The 13,577-nt window shown below is 49.0% G+C and overlaps 1 protein-coding gene across 1 annotated transcript in view; it reads right to left on the bottom strand.

The window, feature by feature from the left end:
• SFXN1 (sideroflexin 1) overlaps positions 1-11,811 on the bottom strand; it is a 55,746-nt gene extending 43,935 nt beyond the window's left edge. Inside the window, exon 1 of the mRNA XM_068966639.1 lies at positions 11,747-11,811. The gene's annotated coding sequence lies outside the window, so the exon portion shown is untranslated. The remainder of the gene's footprint in view (positions 1-11,746) is intronic.
• Positions 11,812-13,577: the final 1,766 nt, after the last annotated feature.

The raw sequence follows: 13,577 nt of genomic DNA, 5'->3' as shown, positions 1-13,577 counted from the left end.
AAAGAAGAACTAAAGAGCTTCTTGATGAAAGTGAAAGAGGAGAGTGAAAAAGCTGGGTTAAAACTCAACATTCAGAAAACTAAGATCACGGCATCCGGTCCCATCATTTCATGACAAATAGTTGGGGAAACAATGGAAACATTGATAGGCTTTATTTTCTTTGGCTCCCAAATCACTGCAGATGGTGACTGCAGCCATGAAATTAAAAGACACTTGATCCTTGGAAGAAAAGCTATTATCAACTGAGAGAGCAGATTAAAAAGCAGAGACATTACGTTGCCAACAAAGGTCTGTCTAGTCAAAGCTACGGTTTTTCCAGTAGTCATGTATGGATGTGAGAGTTGGACTATAAAGAAAGCTGAGCACCGAAGCATTGATGCTTTTAAACTGTGGTGTTGGAGAAGACTCTTGAAAGTCCCTTGGGCTGCAAGAGGATCCAACCAGTCCAACCTAAAGGAAATCAGTCCTGAATATTCATTGGAAGGACTGATGCTGAAGCTGAAACTCCAATACTTTGGTCACCTGATACAAAGAACTGACTCATTGGAAAAGACCCTGTTGCTGGGAAAGACTGAGGGCAGGAGGAGAAGGGGAAGACAGAGAATGAGATGGTTGGATGGCATCACCGACTCAATGGACATGGGTTTGAGTAGGCTCCGGGAGTTGGTGATGGACAGGGAGGCCTGGCGTGCTGCGGTCCATGGGGTCACAAAGAGTGGGACACGCTGAGCGACTGAGCTGAACAGAGGGGAGTGGAGGGGATCCATGCTCAACCACAGCAGGCGTGCTCTCATCTGCCTTCTGCACCTGTGTTTTATGGTGACGATCTTTTACAGAGAGGGTTCTATTGCTAGGGGGGGAGAAAAGCAAAAAAGAAAAAAGTTGAAAATCACTACAGGAGACAATAAAATGAAAATCTCTGAGATAACTAATAAAGGTACAGAAGGTCTCAAGCTGTTTTTTACTCCAAGTTCCTAAGGTAGCCCTGGAGTCCATCTGATTAGTGCTTCTTAAACTATGGGTGATGAAAGACCTGCTTCGTTTAGTCTCATTTCCAATCCCTGTCATGAACCAATACTTTCGTAAACTAGATTAAAAATAAATTTTGAAAAAGGTTGGACACAAAAAAAGTCCCAATTTTTTTTATTATTGATCAGCAGATATTAATATAATAGAACTCTAACATGTTTTTATGAAAGTTTCTCAGCACTTCCAATTTCTTTTACTTTTTCCAGTATGGATCTATAACATACAGTTCACACTGGCCTTGTCTCAGGATCAGAATTTGAATTTCTACTTAGGCATACAGGCCACAGTTTGTTTGTATACTTATACTTTCTATGCTGTAATAATTAAACCAGATAACCTGGTCAAACTCACTCCTATTTCTGAATGGACCATTATAAGGTATAGGTCCTATACTCTACGCTGCAGTAGGTCACAGATTAAATACAGAAGAAATTCTTGCCAAGACAAGACTTACAGGTTTCTTCTTTCTTTAAAGTCTAGAAAATGCTGCTGCCTTTAGTGTTCACTGACTGGGCATCCACCACGTGACAGATTCTTGGGCTAAATCAGTGAACAAAGACAAAAATTCCTGCCTTGGTGGAGCTGGTGTTGGATGGTGGGAATAGAAGGGGAGCCAGACAATAAAAGCACAAAAGGTAAACCAAGTATCAAATATCTAAGAAGGTAATAGGTGGTTTGGGGAAAAGTCAGAATAGGAACCATCATGAGGAGTGTGTTTTTAACCGGGGCACTCAGGGCAGGCTCATTGAGAAAATAACAAGGGAGCAAGACGGGAGAGAAGAGATGAACTGAAGCATGCGGGCAATGGGGGAACGGCATTCCGGGGAGAAGGAACAGACACGCCAAAGGCCCTGAGGCAGATGTCTTCAAAGAACAGCAAGAAGGTGTGCAGCTGGGCTGGACAGAGGAAGAGGGAGACAGGAGATGAGGGGTCTGACAGGCATGGGGAGGGGGTTAGGTGGGAATAGGACTGTTTTTTGCCTTGTGGCCCCTGTTGAGGCCTCTGCATTTTGCCCTGAGGGAAATGGGAGTCCCTGGTGGGTTCCAGAGTACTACAATGATCTGACTTATAATTTAAAAGGACCTCTCTAGCTGCTGTGTGCAGAATGCAGTGGGGTGATGAGAGCAGATGTAGGAAGCGCCACTGTGAGGCTCCTGCAGGCATCCAGAAGAGGGCCGATGGTGGAGCAGGTGGCAGCAGGGAGCTGTCAGGAAGCGCTGATGTTCTGGGTATGATGTTGATGGAGCCAACGGGATTTCCTGATAACTTGGACAGGGGTTGGGGCAGAATAAAAAGCCACGACTCCTAAGGCAATCTGGATGGAAGAGGAGCAGATGTTAGGGAGAAAGCAGCAAGTTCAGCTTTGGGTGAATGAAGTTTGTAATGCCCAGGGGCCTTCTAAGTGGAGATGTCCAGGAGGCAGCTGAAAATGAGTGTGGAGTTCAGAGAGGTTTTGTCTACAGATATTCATCTGGCAGCTATAAGCACAGAGACTATGGAAACTCACGCAATGGAAGGAGATCAACAGTGATGGGAATGCAAAAAGAGAAGGAATCCAAGGCCTCAGATGTTATTGCTAAGTCGCTTCAGTCATGTCCGACTCTGTGTGACCCCAAAGATGGAAGCCCACCAGGCTCCCCTACCCCTGGGATTCTCCAGGCAAGAACACTGGAGTGGGTTGCCATTTCCTTCTCCAGTGCATGAAAGTGAAAAGTCAAAGTGAAGTCGCTCAGTCGTGTCCGACTCTTCGCGGACCTCATGGACTCCAGCTACCAGGCTCCTCCGTCCATGGGATTTTCCAGGCGAGAGTACTGGAGTGCGGTGCCATTGCCTCAGATGTTAAGAGGTCGGGAAAGACTAAGTTTCAGCAAAAGAGGCTGCTACAGAGTGACAGCGGGTAGGAACTCGGCAGCGTGCTGTCCTGGAGGACAGGGGAAGTGGCCAAAAGGAAGATCCCCCTGGTTGCTTCCACCTTGGGCCAGTGAGGAGGTGGAGACAAGTCCCAAAGGGTCATCAGGGGAGTGAGAACACTGCAAGACGGTTATCTTGACAAATTCTAAAAATGATAAGCAATGGTGGTGGCAAGCAGGGAGTGAAAACTCAGCACATTAAAGGCCCCCTCCCCGGGGCACTATTATTCCTGCAAAGCCACCAGTACAGACTGGTGGTTCCTAACCAACAGAACACACTGACCTCACCTGAAGAGCTTCTGAAAAACACTATCGGCCTTCTAGAGCCTCGGATCCAGGAGGTCTAGCACGAGGCCCGGCACGTGCTTCTGCAGGCGCTCTGGGCCTGGGCCTCCGGCTCTCCAGGCACCAGGCTGCGACTCTGCGTGAGGCTGGGAGCTGTGTGCCCCACGTCCTTCTCTGCTCCGCCATGTCTTCTCACAGCCCTGAGCAGGCTGCCGTGCTCCCCCATGGGTATCTGACACTGATGTCTTCTCATAAAACTGGGTGCCAAGTCATCCTTCTTCCCTGTAAAGTCTAATTCTCACTGTCACTGTTTCCCCTCTACACTTAATACATATAACAGCAACAACAACAAAAAGTTAATATAGCTTTCAGAGAATTCTCGTTCTTAATGACCAACCAACCTCTAATTTGTTAAACGTGGGGCAAACTTAAGGTCACGTTATTGAAAACATGATCTGGTTTTATAACATGGTACTTCATAAAAGATGTTCTAATTGGATAAGAGCTAGAGAGGATCTTAAAAATGATGCCCTCCATGTGCCCATCATACAGGAAACACAGGCACAGAGGGGGAAATGACTGCCCAGGGTGTGCCCCTGGTGCTGGCGGCAGAAGGAAGTGGGCAAAGACCCAAAGCTGGACTGGATTCTCAGGTGCTGGTCAGCCATCCATTCTTTCTTCTCTGTTACTCTTTCAGCTATCCCCCCGCCCCTCAAATCACAGCACTTAATGTTTGCACAGAACTGGGGTCTGTAAGGCCCTTCTTTTCCCCCTTAAATAAAAACAGGCCTACTCCTACCATGAAGCTCCGAGCTATGCTAACCCTATGGTGCCTCCACAGTACACATGAGAAGACTGCTGTGCAGGCCTCACAAAGTCTCTTTTTTTTAAAGTTGAAGTATAGTTGATTTACAATGTTGCCTTAGTTCCTGGTGTAGGGCAAAGTGACTCAGATATGTATCAACATACGTATGTATCTGTATGCATATTATTTCTCAGATTCTTTCCCATATAGATTCTTATAAGATACTGAATACAGTTCCCTGCACTGTATAGTAAGATCTTATTGTTTAGTTTATATATAGTAGTGTATACAAAGTCCCTTCTTTACAGCAAAGGAAAAACAGACTGATAGGGAAAGGAACTCCAACAGTTTTGGAGTTTCTATTACAAGCAAGGGACAGGGCTGTGTGCTTGCCTAAGAGTTCAAGCCCCTACTGTGTGCCAGTGGAAGAATATTCTAAGTCAGTTTCCACAACACTGTGCTTTAGGCATATTATGCACACCTCGCAGAGGAGGAAAGTAAGATTCTCAGAAGTCACTCATAGCTATCCAGCAAGGGAGGAAGCAGGCTTATCATCAGACGCCAGGCCTAGCCTGCCAAAAGCCCAACACTGAAAGCTCATACCACCCACTCTGTACAGACTGTGGCAGGCAGCACCACGGCCCCCCAGAGATGCCCACCCCCCAACCTCCAGACTCTGACTGTATTACTTTATGCGGCGAAGGGACTTTGCTGGTATAATCCAGTGAAAGCTCTTGAGACTGGGAAACTCCCTTGGATGATTCAGGTGGGCCTGATCACAACAAGGGTCCTTGTGAGAGAAAGAGGGAGGTAGGAGAGGAGAGTCAGAGAAGCGGATGTGACATGGGACGAGCAGAGCTTGGTGTGAGGCAGGGTCAGGAGCCCAGCGAGCAGCATGGCCTCTGGACGCTGCCAAGAGCAGGGACAGAGAGTCTCCCTTGGAGCCTCCAGAGACAACACAGAACCAGTCCGGGCTTCTGACCTCCAGAAAGATAAGCTCATACATGGTTGTTTTAGGGTAAGATTTAGTTGTGTTAATGGTAACCCACTCCAGTATTCTTGCCTGGAGAATCCCATGGACGGAGATGCCTGGTAGGCTACAGTCCACGGGGTCGCAAAGAGTCAGACACGATAGAGAGACTTCACTTCACTCACTTACTTACTACATTTGTAGCAATATGCTAAGTAGCATTAGGCTACTAATACAGCACTCTTTTTACTACTTAAAAGGATGTGATTTTGTAAATAAGTTTATTTAGAAAATAACTTATGGTCACTAAAGGGGAAAGGTGGGGGTGGGGGGGAGGGATAAATTAGGAATTTGTGAGTAATGTCTACACATTATATAAAATGCATCCCAGTGTCTCAGCAGTAAAGAATCTGCCTGCAATGCAGGAGATCAGGACACTTGGGTTCGATCCCTGGGTTGGAAAGACCTCCTGGAGGAGGGCATGCCAACCCGCTCCAGTATTCTTGCCTGGAGAATCCCACGGGCAGAGGAGCCTGGCGGGCTGCAGTCCACAGTGTCACAAAGAGGTGGACACGACTGAAGCATCTGAGCACACACACACACACACATATAAAACAGCCACACGACAAGGACCTATTGTGTATATATGTATGTATATGCATACTGTATGTGTATATATAGGTATATGCATGTGTGTGTATATATATGCATGTGTGTGTATATATGCATGTGTGTATATATGTATATGCATGTGTGTATATGTATATGCATGTGTGTACATATATGTATATGCATATCTGTGTATGTATGTGTGTGTGTGTATATATGCATATGTGTGTGTATACATATACTTGAATAGTTTTGCTGTATACCTGAAACTAACACAACACTGTACATCAACTAAACTTCAGGAACAGCAAATAAATAAAACTATTTGAAAAGGATTTTAATACAACTCTGTACTGGTGTAAGACATACCAACTAAACTTGAGAGCCTGTCCCTGCCCCCACCAATTTCAAAACCATAAAGGCTACTCAGAAATGCCATATGAACATTCTTACAAAGAAAGCTGATCTCAAACCAGATAAAATTTTAATTATTAACTAGGATTCCCATGATCTAACTGGATAAGCATTTTCTTGCACCAACCTTCAAGCGCAGGAACAGTTTATACTTTTTCCCCACTCTAAATAAAATAACCAGTTTCTATAAATAAGAGTCCAGTTTGAAAACAAAAATGAAACTTATTTCCTGTTTTACACTAAAATTGTGGGACAGTGGACAAGGTGCCGCTGCCCTGGCTCACCTGTCTCCCCAGCTGTAGACCCAGGAGAAGCTCTGAGCCTTTGCCCGAAGTGCAGGGGGCCAAGGCGGGGGCTCCTGCCCCAGGAACTGCCTTGGGGGGCAAAGCACCCTCTGGCCTTGACTGCTATGGGGGGGTCCCTGGGCACAGCACCTTTCCACCTGCCTCCTTGCTGAAGCTTGGCAGGCCTGGACACCTGGTCCTGCAGCATCACAGGCACCCACTGACTGCTGGGGTCTGTGCTTAGGAGTTATCCAGCCCACACACTTGGTGCCAGCTTGTAGGCTGGGCCATGGGGCTGCCCGCCCAGGGCACCGTCGTGGAAAGGAAGCGAAGCCCCCAGTGGTAGGGGAAGGTTTATGGTTGATGGTGCACTTTAAGCATAAAGTCTGGTTTATGCATGAAAAGCGCAGCCATAACCCTGCTTGCAGTCCCTGAACTTTGCTCCCTCGCTCCCCCTCGAGGCTGACTTTGGTCAAAGAGCAGACACTTTTCCAGAGCGTTCTTGAGCGCAGCTGCCGATGTGGCTCTCAGGGTATTTCATGACAATGGATGGTGCCAACAGCAGAGCAAGTGCTTTTCGGGCAGGGGTTCACTCAGAGGAGTCAGGAGGCATTTCGCTGCACGGCCCTGTGACGGCACTAGGCGCCACAAGGATGAGGGGGAAGCTGTGTGTGCACGCCGAGTCACTTCAGTCATGGCGGACTCCGCGCCACCCACGGGCTGCAGTCCACCAGGCCCCTCCGTCCCTGGGATTCTCCGGGCAAGAACGCTGGAGTGGGTTGCCATGCCCTCCTCCAGATCTTCCCAACTCAGGGATCGAACCAGGGTCTCCTGCACTGCAGGCAGATTCTTTACTGACTAAGCTATGAGGGAAGCCCAGAACAAAATTAATTTGTAAATTCAGAATGGACTCCCTGGAGAAGGAAATGGCAACCCCCTCCAGCATTCTTGCCCGGAAAACCTCATGGTCAGAGAAGCCTGATAGGTTAGTCCATGGGGTTGCAGAGTTGGACACGACTGAGCGACTTAACTGTCACTGTCACCGTCTGTCAGCATGGGCTGGAGTCCTCTCCTGCACCCAGCGCTGGCTTGGCCTTGTGTTTGGGAAGACCTGATACACAGTGAATAGCCTGAAAAGCAAGCACATTCTAATGACTATAGCCTAAATTTCCCCAAACGTACATGTAGACACTTTCCCATTTAGAGCTTATTACGGGTGGACATCACCCATCTCCGCTGGAGTCTTCAACTAACTTATCAACCTTACTGATGACTTCGATATGAATGACTCATAGGAGATGCAGGTTCGATCCCTGGGTTGGGAAGATCCCCTGGCGAGGGAAATGGCAACCCATTCCAGTATTCTTTCCTGGGAAATCTCATGGACAGAGGAGTCTGGTGGGCCACAGTCCATGGGGTTGCCAAGAGTCAGACATAACCTAGTGACTAAACCACCGTCATCCTATGACTAGCTAAGTCTCGGAGACACTATGTGGTAAAGAATATAAAACTTATGAGTAAACATTAATAACCAAATGCTCTTCCAATCAAGGGAAGATTTTTTTACCCTCTTTCTGGGGAAGTATAAATATTTAGATGACTCCCTGACCATCCACACTAGTTGCTGGCTGGGTCCTGTGAGGAAGAACCCTTGCTCAGCGTTCTGGTTCCCTGAGTGTCTATCCTGGCAACCAACCCGCAGAATGAGAACTGGACCTGAACCACTGCAGTCTGGATTAGAGGCTCGATTCTGTCACTTCCTTTCTAAGCATGTCTCTGGGTGACTCCCTTTGCCTCTCTGAGCCTCAATTTTCCCATCCTGAAGATGGAGATGAGGGTTGGCTAACTAGAGTTGAAAGGATTATAAAACTGAGGTGTACAGGAGGGCTTTATAGAGCTTTAGTAAATGTGAAGGGACAGACAAATGTCGGACCGCCACTAACACGCGGTTCTCCTTGCACGGACCCTCCTGTCCTCACATGCTGAAGTCTTGTCCGTAAACACAGTGGCCGCCGGTGTGGTGGGACCAGAGGGGAACAAGAGTGCTTGGCTGCCTGAACTTCCTGAGGGATGGCCAGAAACACCTGAGGAAAACACTTTTCTCCTAAGATTAGCTTCATTTCAAAATCCAAGTTACATGCCAAGAAAATGCTCAACTACTGCGGAAAAAAAAAAAAAAGAATTTACTTCACAGAAAACAAATTATCAGGGAATGTGCTCTCCCAGGGACTTGGGAAAAGAACTTTAACCCTGTCTAAAGATTAACAATGATAATTATTAAACTGGAAGCTTCTTGTTAGTTAAGATAACTGCATTTGAAAAAGTTGGGAAGGAATCTGGTTGCCCTTGGTTTACTTAGTTAGGGCCAGAGAGCGCGATATACCCTATCCCAGTCCCCGGAGGGGGACGTGGCTGAGAGCCCACTGTGTGCCAGACACCGGGCTTTCCACGTGTTACGAGACGGCTAAATTCTCACTTCAGCTCTCTAAGAAATTTCCCCCTATTTTGTAAAACTACTCAGCGAAACCAAGTGTCCTGCCCAAGATGGCATTTCTACCTGATTTATACCCTGCTTGGTTTCCCTGGTGGCTTAGATGGTAAAGAATCTGCCAGCAATGCAGGAGACCCGGGCTGGATCCTTGGGCTGGGAAGATCCCTGGAGGAAGAAGACATGGCAGCCCGCTCCAGTGTTCCTGCCTGGAGAGTTCCATGGACAGAGGAGCCTGGCGGGCTGCAGTCCAGGGGGCTGCAAACAGTCGGACACGACTGAGCGACTAACACTTTCTTTCACTCCGGACCCTTGTGAGGCCAAAAGTGATGTGTCTGGCAACAGCAATAACATTTATTCAAGAAGGACATTTCCTAATTTGGCTTTGAGATGGTTATTAGCACACAGCATTCCTTTCTTATGGGTGTGGCCGCCCCAGAGATCAGTTTAGAGAACAGAAAGTTGAATCCTGTGCTGAGAAGCAGATTCTTTCAAATCTCAGCAATGACCTTCAGTTGCATACCTTCCTCTGTTTCAGGGACACGCCTGCATGAAGACATAGGGCCCGCGTAGAATCAAGAAGCCACGGGGGAATGACTGCCGTCTCTCTGTCTCCCTGCCAGCACTCCCGCCCCCCTACCTCCCAGTTCACAGGGAAGATCCCATTCTTCGCTGAACTTTAAAACACATATGTGACAATATAATCTCTGTTCATACTCGATGGTCCTCAAGATCACCTTTGAGTTTCTTAATCAATTTCTTATGAGTGAAGTTCTTATCCATTAAAAAAAAAAAATTCTACTGGTTTATACTTGAGATAGTGGTATCAGCCTGTGAAAATAATAAAATACTCCCAAACCCTAGTACTTTCGACATACCAAGTCGCACATTTTACCACCTACTTTAAAGAATCAAGTCACAGATTATATATACTGTCTATTTCACAAAGTAATAGTTAACCAAAAACTTAATAATTTTGAACTTTGTATGATTAAGTTAACTGAGTGTAGGTTTGATTTCTATTCTGACAATAAGTTCTCATGTTGAAGCCATCGTCAGCCTTTAAAAAACGACTGCCTACGGATTGCTCACCTTTAACCTCAAAGAAAAGGTTCGTTCCATTCCCTATCATACTCCAATCGAACACATCTAAGCACTGCTTGCTTAGTAGGTTAGAGGCTATTCTTCATTCCAAGGCATCAGAGAACAGAGGAGCTATATGATGGATCCGTTTCAAGGGTCACGGCTGCTCCAGCTGCCCTCTTGGCTTCCTTCTATATCCATCCACATGGGATTTCATAAAACTTCTACAGACTATTAAAAGCGTTCTAAATATTTTCCTGATTCTGAATTATAGCTACAGCTTTTTCTCTGACAACCGCAACTCGGGTATCAACACTTTTCTGAAAGTTCATGGGACTCAGTTGAACCCTTGAATACAGACTTAGAACAACTCTATATTAGAGCTGGAGAGAAACTGATACACCCACCTCTCCAAACACCATCATTTTCTACAAACCAGACACCCACAGTCTTCAGGGGAGAAAGGAGCTGCTTGAGGTCCCAGAACCTCCTGGTGGAGCCTCATTGTCCCAGATTCCCTCTCATCTTATCTGGCTCTTATATGGCAAGTCAGTCTTACATGGCAAGTCCAAGTTCAGCAACACAAGCGTGGCAAAGCTTCCTTACTCACTTGCATATCCATCTCGCACCGATTACAAGGCCTGAAACATAGAAGCAGCTCAACAAACTGGGGATGGGCACAGGAAGAGAAAAGCTAGAGGCATGCAAGGAAAAATCTAGACGATGAGACATAAGAGAGATTACAACTTTGAGATAAGTACAAACAAAATGCCGTGGGGGTTCAGAAGGCAGTGGCTCATGGAGTGATTCAGTGTCCAAGCTCTGAAGTCACCTATGCTAAGCTTTTTCATTCAGGCACTCAACAAATATTCAGTGAGGGTCTACCTGGTGCAGGGAACAGATAGATGAGCAAGACAAACAGAGGCCCTGACCACAAGCAGAGAATCAAAAAGGAAGTCAACAGTTCGTTTCAACTGGTGACAAATTCTCTTATGGAAAAACCAAAGCGGTAATGTAACAGAAGATAAGTGAGGGAGGAGACAATGTCAAACACCGCAGCCAAGTTTGGAAAGCGTCTTTAAGGAAGTAACATTTACGCCGAGACTACAGAGGACCCACTGTGTGACCTTAGGCAGGATACACAACCTCTCTGAGATCCAGTTTCCTTCCTCACCTGGATTAGGAGGGCAAGGCCAAGTACCCCATGGGGCTGCAGGAATGTGATGCAAAAATGCATGGACCGGGATCCCCTGCACACACTTAGCAGACATCGTGGCCACTGTCATTCTCAGAAGGCTAGAGACCCGCGAAAGCTCAGGAGGTCACCACCGAGATGCAAGCTCTGGGCAGGGCCATCACTGCGTCCATCACCTGCCTGGCGCTTCCCTACTGGAAGCCTCCTTCCAGGGCCGGAGCCCGCTCTGCGCCAGGAGCCGGGGGCGCGGGGGTCGGTGCCACCCGCCACCCGCGCTCGCCCGCACCCGGCCCCGCGGCAGCCATCTTGGTGCCCTCCCCGCGGCGGGCGCGGCACGCGGCCCCGAGGACGGCGTGGCAGGGCGCGAGCGGGCGTGGGCGCATGCACCCCCTTCCGTGCCGGGGGACCCGCTCCACCGCAGGGCTCCGGGCGCGGCTCGCGGGAGGTCAGGCTGCCGCATGTGGGGAGCTGCGGCGGCGGGACGGCAGGCGGGGTTTCCCAGGTGCAGGGACGCCCTGGCCCGGGGAGTCCGGGCAGGTTTTCGGTTTCCCAGCCGGGGTGCCCGGGGGTCGCCCGGCAGCCGCCCGCGGGCGCGCGCCCCAGCTCCAGCCCGCGCCCGCCCGCCCGGCTCCCTGCGCGCGTCCCACCCACTGCACCCAGGCCCCCGGCTCACCACTACCCAGGGGCTGCAGCCCGCGCGGCTCTCGGAACCTGCTCGGCGCCGCCGCCGCCGCCACCGGAAGAGCTTCTGCCGCCACGGCGGCCCCGCGCGCCGCCGCCGCCGCCGCCGCCCGGAGCGCGCCCTCGGAGCGCGTCCCCGTGCGCGGCCACGAGGCCGGGAGGCCCGGACGCACTCTCGCTGTCACTGCGCTCTGGGCGCAGCCTCCGCCCGATCGAGGGGCGGAACCGCGGTGCCCGCGCGTTGGCTTCTGAGTCCATCAGGAACTCCCAAGTCCATCCTCGCGGCGGTGCGGGGCTCTGCTCAGGCCAGTGCCTCCGTTTCCATTTTGGTTTCCAGGAGACCGCCTCCTTTGCTTGATCACTTCCCGGTTACCAGCATCTTCTTGCTCATCTTCTCACTCAGTTGGTAAAGAATCCGCCTGCAATGCAGGAGACCCCGGTTGGATTCCTGGATCCGGAAGATCCTCTGGAGAAGGGATACGCTACCCACTCCAGTATTCTTGGGCTTCCCTTGTGACTCAGCCCGTAAAGAACCCACCCGCAATGCGGGAGACCTGGGTTCAATCCCTGGGTTGGGAAGATCCCCTGGAGAAGGGAAAGGCTACCCACTCCGCCCCCTTTACTTGATCATTTCCCAGTTACCAGCATCGTCTCAGTCATTCATTTAAGCCACTGTTTCCCAAAGTGTGGAATCTGGCACGGAGGCAACAAAGCGATTTGCCGTGGTGCCAGGCCATGACCCGATTTATGTCTTCACAAAACTCACCCCGCTGCTGTGGAGGAGGTGACGTGGAGGCAGAGAGGCCGGTAGGCACGCGACTTTCGCTAATCAGGGGAGAGATGATCGTGGCTTGGACCAAGTTGGTTATGGTGAGAATTACTGGATTCTGGGTATATTTTGGAGGCAGATGAAATCTAATAAATGGTGAATTTACATTATTTAGCGGATAGGAAGATTCCATTTTTAAAGTCGTAAATTCTCCCCTAAATCAGCCTAAAAATTGAATGCACTTCCAAACAAAATTCTGACAACTCTAGTACGTATAAGGGTGTGGCGTATAACTTGACAAGGTGACTGTAAAAATGAATATGGAAAAATAAAGAGCCAGAAATAGCCAAAGCAAGTTTGAGGAAAAAGAGCAAGGTGGAGTGACTTGTCCTGTGAACACAGAAGGTTGTGTGTTTGCGCAGGCATCAACAAATAGTGCAGCCAAATAGAGGTACCAGACATGTGAGCCCTGCACATAGAGAAACCTGCTGCTGGCTGCATCCCAGGTGAGGCGAGCCAGTGTCCGGGCTTCCCAGGTGGTGCAGTTGGTAAAGAATCCGCCTGCAACACAGCAGATCCAGGTTCAGCTCCTGGGTGGGTAAGATCCTCTGGAGAAGGGATAGGCTACCCGCTCCAGTCTTCTGGCCTGGAGAATTCCATGGACTGTATAGTCCACGGGGTTGCAAAGAGTCGGACGCACTGAGTGATTTTCACTTTCAGGTGAAGGGGAATGTTAAATAGCCATTAAATGATGCTGAGGCAGTTGAATCCCTGCCTTAAACCATCTGTGAAAGTGAGCTCCACACAGTTTAAAGACCCAAATATGAAAAACAAAACTCCCAGAATTTTAGAAGACGATATAGGAGGGTACCTTTATGCCCCGGAAATAAAGGGGGCATGCTTAAATAAACACAAAATAGACTCAACTATTGGCTTCCCAGGTGGTGTAGTGGTAAAGAATCCACCTGCAACGCGGGAGACGCAGGTTCGATCCCTGGATCTGGAAGATCCCCTGGGGGAGGAAATGGCAAACCAACCCAGCATGCTTGCCTGG

This window comes from Capricornis sumatraensis, chromosome 2, assembly GCF_032405125.1.
Source record: "Capricornis sumatraensis isolate serow.1 chromosome 2, serow.2, whole genome shotgun sequence".
Classification (NCBI taxonomy): domain Eukaryota; kingdom Metazoa; phylum Chordata; class Mammalia; order Artiodactyla; family Bovidae; genus Capricornis; species Capricornis sumatraensis.
This window is presented reverse-complemented; position numbering and strand designations above follow the sequence as displayed.